Genomic DNA, 18,569 nt, shown 5'->3' with positions numbered 1-18,569 from the left:
TTACTCAATCAATCAACCTTTTTTTTTTACCATATCCATACTTAAAAATAAAACATTCTGAGGGAAAAAGAAACCTATACCTGTTATACTCTTGTTTTCCACTTTTCAATTCAGACAGGAAAATATTATTAATTTAAACTTAATATATACTCATACTCAGTTAATGTTGCACAAATAATTTGAGTTTGCATGTTCGTTTTTCCTAAGAGGCATGCTGCGATTCACGATTTTGTTACATTCCTATGCCTGTGTAAAAATAGCTGGAGGAAAAAAGGTGGGGGCTACTTGCAGCTGCTTATTACAATACATACTGTACAGGCGAGAGAGAGAGACAGCTGATTTTGCCACTGACAGTGAGGGAGAGGTTTGTGCGAGGGCTGACAGGTTAGTGTAAGTTCATTAGATGACAAAATGTTAGTGCCCATAATGAGTTTATACAGGAAAGAAATCTTAACACTTTATGCGCACGTATTAATAAATCATTATTAACTTAACTTTAAACAATACCTTAACTTAACATTAAACAATCCTTATGTTAACTTAACTTTAAACAATCTTAACTTAACTTAACTTAAATTGCCACGCTATTTGAAATCATATACTGTCCGTTTTACTTATCAGGGACTTACTGTACACTTGATTAAACAATAGGGACCCACCCTTTGTTACATTAATCACAGACTTACCCTCGATAAAACCAAAGGGACTCTCACCCTTTGTTACATAAATCGGGGACTTACCCTTGATTAAAGGGACTTACCCACGATTAAACAATAAGGACTCTCACCTTATGTTCTTTTGCCCTTATAAATTTAGGTTGTTTAGTTTCGCAGAGGAAAAGGTGAGAAACAAATAAAAAGAATCTTTACTCACCCTTTTTCCTGTGCGAAATTCCACTTCTGTCACCAAAACTGTTAGATCTCTACAGATCAGGTCCTTCTAGGGCAAGCAAAACCTTTTCTCCCGGGAGCTACTGAAACGCAACAGATATGGGATGCTTTCAATTAGCGTAGCATATACGAGCTCGGAGCTGTGAAAATTCAAGGAAGCTAGTGGTTGAATTGTCACAACTAAATTTTAATGATTCTCAAGCAGGTTTATATACACAAGGCAGGGACAAAAATATAGTTGTCATCTGTTACAAATATGGGTACACATCTAAATTTACATGTATCCTTCACATAATGCCTTTTCTGTAGAGCTTAAAACATTTAACTGCTGAGCAAGAGACATATACAATGGTGACTTATAAGGCAACCCTATCCTCTGGTCTTGTTTTAACAATATTTTGACAAGCATTGAACAGTTGGTCTCAAGCTATTTACGATAGCCTCCCGTGAAAATAGCAAGGCCAGCGTATTCTTTTTAACCTTATCAATTCCAGAAGACAGTTTTAACCTTACACATAGCAACAACAGGATATACCCAGTTAGGTTCATAAAGCAGTACACAATAGTCCTGCCTGTTGTGGGGGAAAAAGTCCTCATCCATCAGGACCCCCCCCCCCCACACCTCCCCCTCATGAGGTATCAATTTCAGAATGTGCTAAAACGCTGCCTTAGCATAGGGAGTATGGACCCCAAGGCATTTGGTATTCACTCCTTTAGGATTGGGGCTGCAACGGCACAGGGGGGCTCAACGACAGAGCAAAAAAAGTTTCTGGGAAAGTGTAAATCCAATTCATAGGAGGTATATGAGGTCCGGTTGTGGCATATCATTAAGGTATTAAATGACGCTAACATGCTTTTTTGTCTCTTACCAGGCAAAGCGCGTGGGAGCCCAGGAGGTGAGTCTCGTGGTCCATTCATTCATGCATTGTTCCCACATGAGGGATACAAATAGGTCACAGCTCAGAGTGGGCGTGTTGGCCCCGGGGATTACCGAGGTCTCCCTTTTGGGGCCTCCTGGTGGCGGAACTGCAGTGCCAACCAGTTTGGGGATGGAAACAATGTACCAAGACCCGGGCGTCAACGTGGGGTCGGCCCCTGGGTTTAGTCCCAAGAATACCAGCAGGATGGAGGCCCCCAACTTTGTGGGAGGGGGGCCGGCTCTGTCCAAAACAGCAGGTGGAAGGCAGAGAGCCAACTATGCAGGATGGCTCAAGCTTCCACCATAGGGGAGAGTGGTTAAGCATCCATAGACAGGAGGGAGGTTAGCCTTTAGGTCTGGCTGGCGATCTCCCACATAGTAATTTTAGCATCCAATCGGCCGGGAAAGGAGGCCCGTCTGTAGATCTGGCCAGCGATCTGCCTCATAGTAATTTCACACTAACAGCTGGCGGGCAATTTGGGGATTTTAACAAAGGTTGCAAAGTAAAGCTGTGACTGCTTGTTACACATTACAAGGTGTGGTGTCATTCTTTTTGGTGGTTTTAAGTTCATTACAGGAAAGGCCGGTGCACTGAACCTTTATGCTTTGATACCTTTGGGGAAAATATCACACAATTGTTAATATCTAAACTTTTCACCAGTTCTGTGTTAAAAAGCAACAGAATTCTAAAGTAATGCATCATTTCTATTCAATGATATGAATGATACATTATCTGTTTTGTGGTTGGTGTGTTTTGGGTGGTTCTTATTTCAACTTTTCTTGACTAAAGAACTGCACTTTCTGGTTTGGTTAAAAAAATGCTTTCCTGCTTTGCATTCAAATATGTCTTCATATGCAAATAACAACCAACACATAACATGTTGTGGTTACTCCCTTTTGGAAATGCAGTGCAAAACAGGTTCACAAACAGCAACACATGCATTAAATTCATTTATCTCATGCTTTCCACAATATTCCTATTTTATAAAATCAGTAGTTGTTTTTAAGCCCCTTTGTATTTCAGAAATATACCCTTTATATATGTCCAGTCCAAGCTCTCATTGAAAAGTGAAATCACTTACTGTATCAATGCATCACCTTTTGTAAGGCTTGTTTTAATCACTTAACCTAATGAAAGTTAGATACAATTATAATATTTTATTGATACAGAATCTGTATCCAAGTACAGTACTCTGTAGTTGAATTCCTAGCCTGCCGTGGAGAGCAAAGCTGGCCTCTTCTTTTAATTAAAAAAAAAAACATGATTTATTTCTTCTTTCCTTCAATAAACCTTATTAAAGCTGCAGTTCAGTCAATATCCTGCATGTGTGTTTTTTTTAATAAATCAGTTCTGTAGTAAGAAAAAATACTTTTAGCATTTTCTGTTTTTTTAAAAAACAACTTTGAAAGACCAATTTTCTTGTATTCTATTTTAACAGCCATTTAGCTAAGGCACTGCCCCTTCATGTCCTGTCACAAGCTCTGGCACACCCCTTTGTCAGCCCTGCCCTCCCTCTAGCACATGTCAGTGCAGGAGTGCTCATGAATATTCATGAGCTTCCACTGACTGACAGAAGCAAATAAAAACATATGCCAGCTCTAATTATGTCACCAAATTTCGCCTATCAATACATGGAGAACGAATTGACTGGCAGCTATACAGTTCTTTAGGTAATTAGAGATTGCACACATGAAACTATTGAAGTAAAAAAATAAATAAAATAAAAAAAAGACTGAACTGCAGCTTTAAGCTCTGTGTAGGGACAGTTGCCTTTCTCTGTAACCCTTGAAAGATATATGGAAGAAATGCTTAGATTTTTGGGATCAGCAAAAAGGTATACACACAAAAAGGTATACAAACATCTTTTTGTGTGTATACCTGTTTGTCTGTATACTTTTGTGTGTACACCTTTTTGTGTGTATACCTTTTTGTCTGCTTACCTATTTATGTGTATACCTTTTTTATGTACTGTATATATATTTTTGCCTGTGCACCTTTTGGTGTATAAACCTTTTTTGTCTGTCTACCTTTTGTGTGTGCCCTTTTCTGTATATACCTTTTTGTCTGTCTCTTTTCTCTCATGTTCTTCTTCATGTCAACTCTTTAAAGCAGCAGTCTAATTTAACATTTTCCCCTTTAATATGTGCATCAATACAATCCACACAATGATAAGTAATTAGCTAAGTTGCCGATCGATCCATTCTCCTGTGATCGATTGGCGAAGATTTGGCTTGGGGGTTCAATAAATGGCTGTCAGTGCAGCAGAAGAGAACCAAAGATGCAAACTTCTGTGGGGAAGATCATGTGAACAGGCAGTCACTAGATACAATTAGTGCACTGCTAGAGAGAGGGCAGGGCTCAAAATGGGGTGTGCCAGAGTCTGTTTCAGAAGAGGAATAGTTTGTGACTTTGTAAACGGTTGTTTTAGAAACAAAAAATGCTTGTTACATTATAACACATCAAAAATGTCATTCAGAGTTGGGTTTTTGTTTAAATGTTACTGTACAAGTATTTTCTCATAGTACAAAACTGATTTATTGAAGAAGAAAAACACACATGTAAGATATTACTTGGTCTGCAGCTTTAACACTAATGATTCTCTTGACCCCAGCATCCTTCTCCCACCACTTCCCCTTCACATCCTTCTCACGCTCTATATATCATCACTGACTGAGGCCCTGCCTAGTGATTGTCCAGTACATGGGAGGGGGAGCAGGGGAGTGATTCAACCAGTAAGGTGGCCCACTGCAGATAATTGATGCGCCGTCAGGGGGCCATGCCCCTAAACCGACCTGTACCCTGAACAGCAGTAATGGCTGCTACCCCCTCCCCACTCCCCTCTGTTATTTAAAATACTTCAATTGAATGTTATATTTCTGAGTGCATTTATTGTAATATACATTGCCAAGTGGGACTGAACCTTTAAAAACACGGGATGATTTTTCTACAACAGTTACGTGTTGTAAATACATTTTTACCATTTAACTTGTTTTAATCCCAACACCCAAAAAGCGAATATTAAATCAATCGTCCTTGTTAATAGGAAAATGATGCATCTTTTAAAAAAAATTATGACACTGTTTAATTACACTAATTAATCTGGTCAAAGATAAATTGACATTTCATATCCCAACACAGTTCAGATGCAAGGCACACTCCTGAGAAGCCATTAATGGGCAGATTTGTGTCACTGGGGCATATGTATTGAGGTTAAAAACATTGCTCCAGATATATAAAATAAAAAATCCTAATGATTTCAATGGGATTTTTTCTTTGATGAATATGGTGCTATGTTGTTGGTCAATAATTGCATCACTTTTGCCTTGATACATATAGGGTGATTAAAAACCACAAATGTATGTAAGGTGTGTAGCCAGGTATCCCCCTGGGCTACTAATCCTCTGCCTAACACATAAGTCCTGGTACTAGCACAGGCAGTGTTAGGGTTAAATCTGCCATGCTACTGCAGTAAATAACTCCCTTGAGTGACAGGGGGGTGGGCCTAAGGCCTGGGTACTGCCCTATCAGGGGTTCAGACCTAGTACTCTCCTCTGGGTACAAAAGGGGCTGCAGATCCAAATTTAGGGCCTTATGCAGAGAGCATCGTTATTTCGAAATTCGCCATTTTTTGTACAATTTCGCGCAGAAACCGGCAGAAAATGGCGAGTTCCGAAAAACGCGCCATTTTGTTTTTTCAATTGCTAAAACTCGCCTCGCGGCTGGCGAGATCCTCCATCTCGCCATTTTTAAAACTCTCCGAATGCAGAGAGGTGCGAACGGCATAAAGCGGCTGTTCGCGCCAAAAAATGCCGCGATTCTCGCATTTTTGCCGCGCCAGGAAAAGATGGCAAGATGGCGCTCGCCGCCTATAGTAAAGGGGAAAAAAAGGCGCGAATTTGTTTTTACACGTTTCTGAAGCGCGCATCTCGCCAATTTAAACTCGCCACACGCATCCATGTTAAACATAGCAAAATTCGCACTTTTCTGCATATGGAGAATAAAACTCTCCAAAAAAGCTACTTTTTATGAAATTCGCCAATTTTAAAATTCTATGCTCTCTGCATAAGGCCCTTAGTCAGTTGTGTTGGAAGTGTGGAGCCAGGGCTCTGGTTCACATTCCTTCCCCTCCCTTAGGGGAGTGGGATCCGCTACCCCATATTCCACCAGGGAGTATGTGAGTCTAGGATAGACCTTGGGGACCTTAAGCCCCGGGGGTTGAGTCCAGGGACCAAAGGAAAGAGTATGCTGATATGTATGCTGTGTACTGCTGTTCAAGAATAAAGAACTGTTCCTGTTATATACTCCTGCCTGAGCTGCAGTTTCTTCAGGGAGGGAGGGAGTGTTTTCCACAGGTGACTGCACCTGTCCCTATAGGCCCTGTGGGAATGGAGGCGCTGTACCAGTGAAATAGAAACACCCAGCACTGAAAACCTGTCCTGTCTATACCCAAACAACACCGGCGGATGCTCAGGCCCTTCCTGTGAACCAAACAGGTAGCACCATTACCAGGTAATCGCAGTGATTCTCCCTTAGGGTGGGAGAACATGGGTTACAGGTGCCTGCATTCAAACTAAACTATTTGAATACATTCATTCTTAACCCTTTAACTGTCTTGTCACTCCCAACGAAACAATATGTTTACAAAACTGAAACCCTCAGCTAGCCCCTTCAGTGCTAGAAGGGCTAGCAAATTTTGTAATGCGTTCCTGACTCTTCAAGAATGGATGGTGTTAATACATAACAAGGAGGGTGATGGGAGAATCACCGAAAAGTCCCTATTTCCTGCGCTCTGTTGTATCATATAGGATGGTTGGACTAGATTGTCCAAAAGATACAAATATCTGATAGTAAATAGCTACAGACAACCTGTAGTAACAGCTCCCATCACATAATATACATTATGATTTTTCTTTGTTTGATTTCACATATCACGTGACGCCATCCACGAAGTCTGCAAGCCAGTCCAGGTGCATATGATTGGATCATCCTATAAGGACTAGATGCCACCTACTTATTAGTGCATTTGGACATTTGCTTGGACTGTATGTTTAAGGCGCCGGTTTGTATCGGTTTTAGGTTAACATCAGTGTATGGTTCCGTTCTTTGTCTACACAGAATGGAAAATGCAGCCTTACATACTCAGTTGACACATAGCTAAATGCATACTGTAGATAGCATTGAGTGCTTATTGTAAACACTCACCTGAGCAGTCTTGTATACAGTGTTATATTCCGTTTCGTAAACATTGGTTCCGTTATGTAAAAACTAAAAGGAACAACCTTTTATCTATAGTTAATCCGTAGCTGAATACACAAGGACATATAACTTAAATTATACGTAGAATGTTCATGTAAATCAGGGGTGGGGAACGTCCGGCCTGCGGGCCGTGTAAGGCCCGCAAAATAATTTGGTGCGGCCCCCGGGAAGCAAGCCTACAAGAAAAGGTTAAAAACAAACAACAAAGAAAACCCTCCCCCTCTCCTGATTGGCTGCCTGTGCTGTCACTCTGCCAAGATTTTTTTTTTGGCCCGCCTCTTCCTACATGGAGCAAGTGTAGGGTGCAAGCCGGGCCTCTCCTTCCCTCAGCACTGCCCCCCTCCCTTCTCTCCTCCAGTAATGCTGGGCTCCTTAGGCTCCGCCCCTCCCTTTAGGCTCCGCGGGCCTGCTAGTCTCATCTGCAATGGCTACCTATGCTGCTCCAGCAGCCCATCCACGAGCCCCAGGTAAACCACATGCCCCCTTATACCCCCTCCCAGGCACCTTACCCACCCCAAGGTGGGAGAGGCCTTATTGTGTGTGTGTGTGTGTGTGTGTCACTGTGTGTGTCTGTCTCTCTCTGTCACTGTGTCACTGTCACTGTGTGTGTGTGTCACTGTCAGTGTGTGTGTGTGTTTGTCTCACTGTCTGTGTGTCTCACTGTGTGTGTGTCTCACTGTCTGTGTGTCTCACTGTGTGTGTCTCTCGCTATCTGTGTGTCTCACTGTCTGTGTGTGTGTCTCACTGTCACTGTGTGTGTGTGTCTCACTGTCACTGTGTGTGTGTGTGTCTCACTGTCTGTGTGTCTCACTGTCACTGTGTGTGTGTATCTCACTGTCACTGTGCGTGTGTGTGTGTGGGGGTCTCTGTGTGTGTCACTGGGGATGGGGGGGGGGAAGGGGGTATAAGAGGGAGGGGGGAAGGGGGTATAAGAGGAGTGGGGCTTGGGGGGAGGGGGTGTAAGAGGCTTGGGGGGGGAGGGGGTATAAGAGGAGTGGGGGATGTGGGGGGGAGGTGGTATGAGGCTTGGGGTATAGAAGAACGAGTCTGCGGAGGGAGAGACACCTCACTACCGTCTCTCCTCCTCCCCACACCCGGGGGCAGTGGATATTCACAGTTGAGTGCAAATAGCCGCACGGCTATTCACAGTTGAGTGCAAATAGCCGCACGGCTATTCACAGTTGAGTGCAAATAGCTGCACAGCTATTCGCACTCAGTAGGAAATAAAATGGGAAAAAAATAAACATTCCAGCCAGGAATCAAACCCTGGTCCACTCTGTTAATGGCCTGAAGCATTACCATTGAGCTATAAGACTTTCTGATGCTTTTGTAGTGAATAAAGGCATAGAAGCCTATTCACATTACAGTGTTCATAGCAGCTCGGCTATTCGCACTCAGTTAAGTTGAGTGCAAATAGCCGCACGGCTATTCGCACTCAGCAGCAAACATCCAATGGGGATGAGGGACTAGCCCCGCCTCCCGCCCCACCTCCACCCCGCCCCCAAAGCGAGCTCACTGCCTCACCTGTCAGGCCACAAAAAAGCAATAGCTTCTGCAGGCGAGGCCTGAGGCACCATGCCCGATTACGTGTGTCTCACTGTCACTGTGTGTGTGTGTGGGGGGGTCTCTGTGTGTGTCACTGGGGATGGGGGGGGGGGGGAAGGGGGTATAAGAGGGAGGGGGGAATGAGGTATAAGAGGAGTGGGGCTTGAGGGGGGGAGGGGGTATAAGAGGAGTGGGGGATGTTTATTTTTTTTTCCATTTTATTTCCTACTGAGTGCGAATAGCCGTGCGGCTATTTGCACTCAACTTAACTGAGTGCGAATAGCCGAGCTGCTATGAACATGTGAATAGGCTTCTATGCCTTTATACACCACAAAAGCATCAGAAAGTCTTATAGCTCAATGGTAATGCTCCAGGCCATTAACAGAGTGGACCAGGGTTTGATTCCTGGCTGGGATGTTTATTTTTTTCCATTTTATTTCCTACTGAGTGCGAATAGCCGTGCAGCTATTTGCACTAAACTGTGAATAGCCGTGCGGCTATTTGCACTGAACTGTGAATATCCACTGCCCACACCCGGCAGCAGCTGCGGAGGAGGGCAGCTGCGGAGGAGGGCACCTGCTCCGCAGTGCTGCAGTGTAAGATGAGAGGGAGCTATGCAGGGCCCTGACAGGGGAAGGGCAGGAGGGCCCTGGGACACCACCAGGCCTGACGCCTAATCCCAGCATCATTGGTCTCCTTGACTTCAATACATGTTGTATGATTAACTTTTGCAGACACCCCCCCCCCCCCAATGATCTGTGCCCCATAAAATTACTCAGTGTGATCTAAGCTGTCAGACCGTCCCTCATGCATCTCAAATTGCCACTTCTTGCAGCTGATTGTCATTCTTGTTTAGAGAGTGTCTGAAAGTGAGTGAGAGAGTGAGTGTATGAGTGAGAGGGTCTGAGTGTGATTTCCCCCTCCCCCCTCCGATTTGTTTGTGTTTGTGTGTGTGTGTGTAAATACAGATACCAACCCACAGTCAGTCATAGTCACCCACCACCCAAGTGTCAGTCAGTCACCCACCCAAATGTCAGTCAGTCACCCAGGAGTCAGTCAGTCAGTCACCCAAGTGTGTCAGTCAGTCACACAAGTGTCTCAGTCAGTCAGTCAGATGTGTCAGTCACACAAGTGAATCAGGAAGGTGACGAGCACACTAGGCAGTGCACTCAGAATAGAATTCACTTAGATACACACCACATACATTAAAATATAACCTTTATTGACATTACATAAAACATATATTACCGATAATGTAGGTGTAACCAAGATTAAAAGTAGATTAAATTAAATATGACGACTGTCTTCAATCTACTCTAGATATAAGCCGCTGAATAGCAAATGATGCTAGTAATCTAGGAGATATAAGGCATATACAGCCGTGGTATAGGTAGACCACCTAGGACCAAAGCTAAGTTTGCACCTATAAATCCCATATATTGATAATAACAGATAGGTGCACAAAGTTACAATCATATGTGGGGAGCTCATTATATAGAGAGTAAGGTATGGAAAAGTCCTAATAACAGACTGCTGCTCCTAATAAGGTGGTAATACTAGGTCAAATACACATAGTGATTGTCATACATATAGTGTGATCCAGACAGAGAATAGAGGTGTATACAGCAGAAAAGGTAGAACTCCCTAGGAGAGCAGGTTAATGTGGCAAAGCCTAATATCCTGACCCAACACTGCACCAGAGTCACACAGAAATCACTGCAGATGTTATGAGCCTTAAGCACCGCACATATATAGACAGGCACAGCAAATAAGTGCCAGTTAAACCCACACTCAAACTATGAAAGTGTAACTGTTGGTCAGCTGTAGATTCGTCACTATTAAATAAAAAGACTTCCAAGTAGGAGTCTTACAACATCACTACGTGCCCTACGCACGTTTCCCTCCAGCTATGGAGCTTCCTCAGGGACATTTTTGCAAACGTAGTGCCTGTGTATATATGTGCGGTGCTTAAGGCTCCTAACATCTGCGGTGATTTCTGTGTGACTCTGGTGCAGTGTTGGGTCAGGATATTAGGCTTTGCCACATTAACCTGCTCTCCTAGGGAGTTCTACCTTTTCTGCTGTATACACCTCTATTCTCTGTCTGGATCACACTATATCTATGACAATCACTATGTGTATTTGACCTAGTATTACCACCTTATTAGGAGCAGCAGTCTGTTATTAGGACTTTTCCATACCTTACTCTCTATATAGTGAGCTCCCCACCTATGATTGTAACTTTGTGCACCTATCTGTTATTATCAATATACTGTATGGGATTTATAGGTGCAAACTTAGCTTTGGTCCTAGGTGGTCTACCTACTGTATACCACGGCTGTATCTGCCTTATATCTCCTAGATTATTAGCATCATTTGTTATTCAGCGGCTTATATCTAGAGTAGATTGAAGACAGTCGTCATATTTAATTTAATCTACTTTTAATCTTGGTTACACCTACATTATCGGTAATATATGTTTTATGTAATGTCAATAAAGGTTATATTTTAATGTATGTGGTGTGCATCTAAGTGAATTCTATTCTGAGTGCACTGCCTAGTGTGCTCGTCACCTTCCTGATTCACTTCAGTTCACAGGTTTGCACCCACGTGATAATTATCGAATTTTCATTAAATTAGTATGGTTCCTAGTTGATCACTCCCTATCCTTTTCTTTGTTTTGTAGTCACACAAGTGTCAGTCAGTCAGTCACCCACCCAAACCTGGAAAACCAGTTGCGAGTAGCAACATCATCAATACCAGCTAACCTCACACGCCTCACCAAAGAGAAGCAGTTCCAGCCATCACATTAGGGGTGAGTTAATTAAATGTTTGACCAAATATAGCAGGCTAATTTTTAAGTTGATAATTGTGTATGACCCGCGAATGATGTTATAAATATCCAAATGGCCCTTGGCAGAAAAAAAAGTTCCCCACCCCTGATGTAAATCAACCGCCGTACAGCCAGTCACCCAGGAGACGATCTGCCTTACTTCCACCAAGACATCAGCGAAGTGACGTCACGAACCGACGTACGTTTCGCGCGGGGGGGTACACGCTTCTTCAAGGGGAGGAGTTAAGTCTATCATCTAAGAATGCCCTTTATACCCCAGAAAGTACTTTAAACAAGGGAATTACTCAAACTATATGAGTGGTATTCATAAGTCCAAATGAATTTTAGTATGAATGCCATGTAAGAAAAATTCAGAGCTAAATGAAGCCTGTATCATTAGTAGTGTAGTGGAAGAGATTCAGGAGAGTAACACGCTTTATTTAAATGAATCTATTCCTCAACGATTGGTCTCAAGTTAACAAAAAATTATCAAAAATTATTGTTATTAATTCTCCATATCATAGGATTTCAGCTTACAGTGCAGATGGCGCACAGGGGCCCGTGTGCGAGTGCATGATATATATAATGTGTGTGCACAAAAGCATAGACTAGTACAGGGGTGCACAAAGTTTCCCTCATGCGCCCCCTGTCTCCTCCGGCTCGCCCCTCCGCCCCTGCCCGGCTTCAAATGACGTCGCAGGGGTCATGCGACACCGGTTACCATGGAGACATTTGTCGCTGGAACTCAAGGTAAGTAAAAAGTTACAGAGGCCTCACGCGATCCCCGGCAGAAAATCTTGTGCCCCTCACTTTGTGCACCCCTGGACTAGTAGACAACGCTGTGCAAACAGGACTTTCTCTACTAGTTCACCATCCATAGGGAGACCAAATCGGAGTCTGCTGTGTGTAAGTGAAGTGCCACAAGAAGTTGTAGCCACACAATATCCCTGCAAGCTCAGAACCCACCACACCAGCTATTGTTGTAGAGGTAAAAATCATTAACTACATTCTTTGATTACCGAGGAAAAGGCGACTAAATGTTCTTTTTCACATTATTTCAAAATCCCACTTAATGAGTTTTATGATTTGGTAACTCTAAACAATGACTAAATAGGCACTTCATGAGGTTTTCAATCGAAATATCAAGAAATGCCATGTCAGGAAGTGCATTGAGTACGTTTTTGCCAAAAATACACTTAATGGGGCCTTTCACTAAACCTCGATAAAATTAGTGCATTGGCGAGCGAGTTTGCATTGTTTTACCGCACTCTAAAACATGTGTCAGACGGTATTCACTAAGAAAAAACACAATTTATTTTAAAGCGCGGTCAAATAATGCAAGATCACTACTTTTTTTTTTTTCTCCTAAGTTTTCTCCTATCGCACTGAAACTGTTTGTTTAAACTGCAGCCTGGAAGAGCTGCGCGGAGACGCTGCATCTCCGTGCACGGCTCTTACAGGCGCTCATGCAGTTTAAATGTTCATTTTAATAATCGTGTACGGGAGCAGGGGGTCTCCTGATCTGAAGCACGTTGATTTCAGCCTCGGAGACCCCCTACTTCCCGAGATACAGACCCCGTATGTGGTTCCGGTACCACCACCATTTTTAATTCCTCCGCGTCACGGCCCTCGTGACCGGGGGATTGAAATACTATTATTTAAGTAAAAATCCCCGAAGAACAGGGCGTCACTGGCCAGTAATGCACTGTTCTGAGGGGATTATTACTATTATAGGCTAAATATAGGCTTATTTTTAATTTGTCATAAAAAAGATAAATTTTTGTAGTCATATTGATTTTTATCAGCAGGATTGTCTACATTCTTATGCTTTTACTGCAAGTTTATTAATAGGAAATTGTACATACACTCAGCCCCCTCTATACACAAACACACACACAAACACTGAAACCCCCCTCTATACACACAAACACTCTGCAGTCCCCCCTACACACTGTGCAGCACCCCTCCTCTACACCCAGAAAACACACTGCAGCCCTCTACACTCACACTATACACTCCACACACCACACACACACACACACACACACACACACACACACACACACACACACACACACACACACACACACACACACACACACACACACACACACACACACACACACACACACACACACACACACACTGCAGCCCCCTGTAAACCCACAAAACTGCAGACAAACAGACACCAAAACACACTCTGCAGCCCTCCTCCACCATCTACACCAACACACTGCAGCCCCCTTCTACACCCACAAAACACACTGCAGAGACACCAACAAAACAGACTGCTGCCCCCTCTACATCCACAAAACACACACCAGCAGCCCCCCTCTACATCCACTGCAGCCCCCTGTAAACCCACACACTGCAGACCCACACACAAAACACTCTGCACCTTTCCTCCACCCACAAGTCACACACTGCAGAGACACACAAACCAACTAAACAGACTCTGCCACCTCTACATCCACAAAAACACACCAGCAGCCCCCTCCTTACTCCCACTGCAAACCCACACACTGCAGACACACCAACAAAACTCACTGCACTCCTCCTCCACACCCAAAACACACACGCAGCAGACACACACCAACAAAACAGACTCTACTTTCCCCTCTACACCCACAAAACACACAACAGAAGACACACACCAATAAAACACTCTGCTGGCCCCTTTACACCCACAAAACATACAACAGACACACACCTTTTCTTGTCACTCACTCTCCTGTGCGGAGCTCCCTGCAGGCAGGGTGGGGGAGGAGTCTGTGCCTGGCTGCTGCCTCCTGCCCAATCACCTCCCCAGTCTAAGGCCTGGGACATAGTAAGCGCTTAGGTGCTGCTGCTCGCTCTTGCTTGCTGCCGCTCGCTCTACCAGGAGCTTTTTGCTGTCCTGGCAGAGGAGACAGCAAGCGCGCTTGGGAGGCGGGTATCACTGTGTGTGTCACTTGGTAGCTGTCAGTGTGTGTGTGTGTGTCACTTTGAAGTGGTCTGTGTGTTTGTGTGTCACTGGGGAACCTGTGTGTGTGTGTATATATATGTGTGTTTGTGTGTGTGTATATTATATAATATTTTAAAAATTAAAAAAAAGGACATGTGAGAATAAATTATTTATTAACATTGTGCAACTTTGATAAATATATTCACGCATGCACACACACGCACACACACACATGCACACACATACACACACATACACACACACACACCTCGGTGCTGCGGTCTGGTTGCTCTGAAGTGAATAATGGCGGACCGGCTGCAGCCCCATTGGATGGGAGCGGTCACGTGACCGCTCCTCCGCTTCCCCGAGCGGCAAATTTCAAACTTGCCGCTCTCGGGGAAGTTTCTCCTCCTCCGCACGCATCAGCACGCATGCGGAGGGAGAAACTATAGCCGCGCTGATTACAGATGCAGGGGCTTTGTGCATCTGTTCAGCGCGGCTCAGCGACGCTGAGTTTACTATGTCCTGGGCCTAAGAGCTGATCTCACTCTTTGTGAATGAGAACTGAAATGTGATTATCTGATTGGCTGAAAAGCTTTGCGAGGTGCCAAAAATTCCGGGCCATTTCTGATTGGATAATGCCCAGAATTTTAACCAATCAGAAAGCAGGGATTTCAATAATGCCTGGAATTTACCAGCTTTAGCCTATAATAAAAAATAATAGCTTCCATTTTTCCCCCCAAAAAAATGGCGTTAGTGGCCATCAGTTTGTTTTTTTTATGTAATGTTGCTGCCCATAGAGTACGGAGAGGACGAGGAGGAAGATGAGGACAGCCTTCATCCTGGCAGGGGTAAGTGCAACTTTAGTTTACTTTATGCTGGCTGGTTTTATTTTTAATGGGCAAATGCACTATCATCCATATCTGGATAATAGTACTTTTGCCCATTGCTATACTGTTGGTGTTGTATTTATTTATTGCACTGTAATGTTTTTTTAAATAGGGAAAAGCGCTATTAGCCATCTTTGGTTAATAGCACTTTTACCCATTCCTGTTGGTACAGCGGGTGGGTGAAGGTTGCAGTTACCCCAGGGTGGTGTTTAGGCCTCGTGGTAGGGCAGCGTGAAGGGATAACCCTATCATTATCATAGCTGTTATAACCGCTAAGGTAATGAAGGGGTTAACCTCTACTGCCACCCTCCCGCTCGGCCTAAACACCCACTCTGGGGCAACTGCAAGCTTCACCCACCCCTGTAGCAACAACAAAGCAGTGCCTGCTATTTAACCCTTTCATTAACTTAGAGCTGCCCTGCACAACATATGGCCCCGCGGGCTGCATGCGGCCCCCGAGCCCCCTCCACCTTCCCTTCCTTGGTAGAAGCAAGCTCCAGCAGTGTGACACGCTTCCCCCCCACCCCCTGCGAGCCCGCTCTAGCAGTGTGACCTGAAACTTCCTGTGTCTGGTGCTAGATCGCGCTTCTTACCTCGCGCTTCACCTTCTTGCCCTGATACCGGTAGCCGCGCGGTTTGCTGCTAAGGTAATGAAACTGGCTGCAATTTTATTTTTATTGCATAGGATGGATACCGGAGGCCGACGAGGACCCCTGGAGACCAGCAGGGACCCCTGGATCTCCGGGGCTCCCCACCGGCCTCCGGTATCAATCCTGTGCTGTAAAACTTAAAGAAACTGCTTTGATGCATTTTGCAATATCTTTAGCGCCAGACTTTAGCTGGCGCCAAAGCATTGCACGTTTTTAAAGTATGATATGCTTATCACTGCTTAGTGAATAGTAGTTTCTGGCAAAAAATGCGATTTTGGGCATTTTTTGGATTAGCGTACAGTTTTTGCCACTGTTATAGTACTATAAAAAGCCGCACTATAAGGGCATTTATAGTGCTATAAGGATTGGGACCTAATGTCTACAACAACAACAAAAAAAGCCCCAATGCTACATCCAATATGAAATATTATGTAACGGTTTTTCTGGACCTTCCTGACCCACCCAATCTCACATTGGCCCCTGTGGTCTAACCGGTCCCCATTACATGGTCGTGTCTGGTGGCGCACCTGTTGGCAACAGGACTCCTGAGTCTCCCGCATGATGGTGTATGGGGAATGTCAACCCAGACAGGCAGCTGAGGTAGTGTGCGTGAGTCCTACCTACATACAGTGCAGCGCCTCCACCTCATCAGGATCTCTGCGTCCGCAAGGAGATGGTTCTGATGAGGAACTCCTCTGTGGTGCCTTCCTCTGTGGAGTAACTTCACACTCACACATGGGGGTTCTTGTGAACAAGGGCATCTTTATTGATGGTATAGGCAGACTGCCCCTCGCAGCAAACAGCTTAGCCACTCATCTTCTTCAGTACTTTCCTTTCAGAAGATCTGCCCTCCCAATGGAGTTGGATCACCTCTCCCCTCAGGGAGATCACCACCTGTGCCAGGTCCGTGGACACAGTGTAGGCCCTGCCAGCCTTATTGCTGCAGGTCTCACTACTTGATGTAGAACCACTCTCTTGAACTCTTAGATAACACACTTGACCTTGAACGTAGACTTGAACTCAGAAACTAACTTTGGGCAGTGCTGTGTCTTATATAACAAGGGAATAGCTCCACCTCCTGTGTCACTAACAATGGACACAAGGTCTGTTACCACTCCCCTCATGTACATATGACACCTCACCAGGGTGTGAGGGCAAACCTCCATGATTGATGCTGGCAATCCTGTATACTTACCAGGTTTACTGCCAGCATGAGAGAGAACTGTATACCATTTTTAAAACATGGCTACATTATATAGTTAAATACTTCTGTTTTCCTTATAATGAAGGGTCATTTAGTTAAATTCGTTGGCCAACGCATTATAAGCTTGCAACCCCGCCACTATACAGTATGCCCGGTAGCTTTAAGCCTGCCTTATCATGACTACCCTATAGCTAGGCTACACATATATATTTGTCCTAAATACTGGTTTCAATAAGAACATGATGGGGGTGCTACGTCATTACGTTCTTGTTTATTCCGATTCATGAGCTGTGGGAAGCTCGGACGCCAGCACCAGCTCAAACGCCATGAGCCATGGGGTGGAACCCTTACAATAACGGTGCGAGTACCTCCATTGAATAATAATAATGTGTTTTTCAAGGGTTGTGGAGCAGCACAGACGCCTCTCTTTTTCTGTAGATACTGGTTTAGCCAGTTTCTGTTAGCAACAGGTGCAGATTCTCATGCACAGCTGGTGTATTATTCTTTTTATTTAAAACAGGTGCTGCCTGCCCCTTGTGTTTTTGTTGTCTCTGCTGAATATTTGCGTTCTTTATTCGGTTGGTAGTTTACATTCTGCACTTTTATCTCCACTGTTGCTGGCGGCAGGGAGATCCTAGTATTGATACATTCAAAAACAAAATGTGTGCTTTTAGGGCCTCATGCAGAGAGCAGCGCTATTAACAATCTCGCCATTTTCCGGCGAAAATCGCGCTAAAAACAGCCGAAAATGTCGAGGTATGAAAAAAGCGCCATTTTTTTTTCTATTTATAAATCTCGCCGCGCGGCTGGCGAGAACCTACATCTCGCCAGTCTGAAAAATATCCAAATTCAGAAAGGCGCGCTCGCCATCTAGCGGCTGTTTTTGGCGCGATTTTCGTCAATTTTCTCCGCCAACTAAAGTTGGCAAGAAGCAGGAGCTCGCCGGCTATAGGGAAAAAAAAAAATGCGCGATTTTTTTTTTCTCCCTTTCAGCTGCGCGCATCTCCTCATTTACAATTCTCCACATGCAGTAATGCTAAAAATAGCGGATTTTGCCCATTTCTGCATATGGAGAATAAAACTCTCCATTAAAGCTACTTTTTCTTAAACTCTCCAATTTATTCTAGCGCTGCTCTCTGCATAGGCCCCTATGTCTCTTCGTCTCTAAGTATGCCAACAAATCTCAGGTGCTCTCGTAAGGTTCTCCATTCCTTTTACTTAGGTTGCAACGTGGATTTAAATATTTTCTCCACCTGGAGCCAGCGATACTGTAAGAATTGATCCTTCTGATAGTTTTGTACAGTATGCATTGGTCTCCAATTATTTATAAAATATTTTACCAGGAAGTAATACATTGAGTTAGCTCTCGTTTTCAAGTATGTTCTGGGGAATGTCCCAATGGAATCCAGAGGAGAAGATCACAGGTTGTAACTAGAGA

The 18,569-nt window shown here is 44.1% G+C and overlaps 1 protein-coding gene and 1 long non-coding RNA gene across 4 annotated transcripts in view; one reads left to right on the top strand and one right to left on the bottom strand.

The window, feature by feature from the left end:
* The window catches only part of LOC142497531 (galactoside alpha-(1,2)-fucosyltransferase 2-like), an 80,363-nt gene that overhangs the window by 46,521 nt on the left and 15,273 nt on the right, over positions 1–18,569 (bottom strand). Inside the window, exon 1 of one of the 3 annotated variants that reach the window (XM_075605443.1) lies at positions 874–1,393. The exons of the other annotated variants lie outside the window; for them this stretch is intronic. The gene's annotated coding sequence lies outside the window, so the exon portion shown is untranslated. Of the gene's footprint in view, positions 1–873; positions 1,394–18,569 lie in introns of those variants that run through there. 3 annotated transcript variants of the gene reach the window in all.
* Positions 11,143–18,569, top strand: part of LOC142497533 (uncharacterized) — a 46,125-nt gene continuing 38,698 nt past the window's right edge. Inside the window, exon 1 of the long non-coding RNA XR_012802269.1 lies at positions 11,143–11,425. This is a non-coding gene — a long non-coding RNA (uncharacterized LOC142497533). The remainder of the gene's footprint in view (positions 11,426–18,569) is intronic.

The sequence above is a fragment of the Ascaphus truei genome, chromosome 6 (assembly GCF_040206685.1).
Source record: "Ascaphus truei isolate aAscTru1 chromosome 6, aAscTru1.hap1, whole genome shotgun sequence".
In the NCBI taxonomy this organism is placed as follows: Eukaryota; Metazoa; Chordata; class Amphibia; order Anura; family Ascaphidae; genus Ascaphus; species Ascaphus truei.
This window is presented reverse-complemented; position numbering and strand designations above follow the sequence as displayed.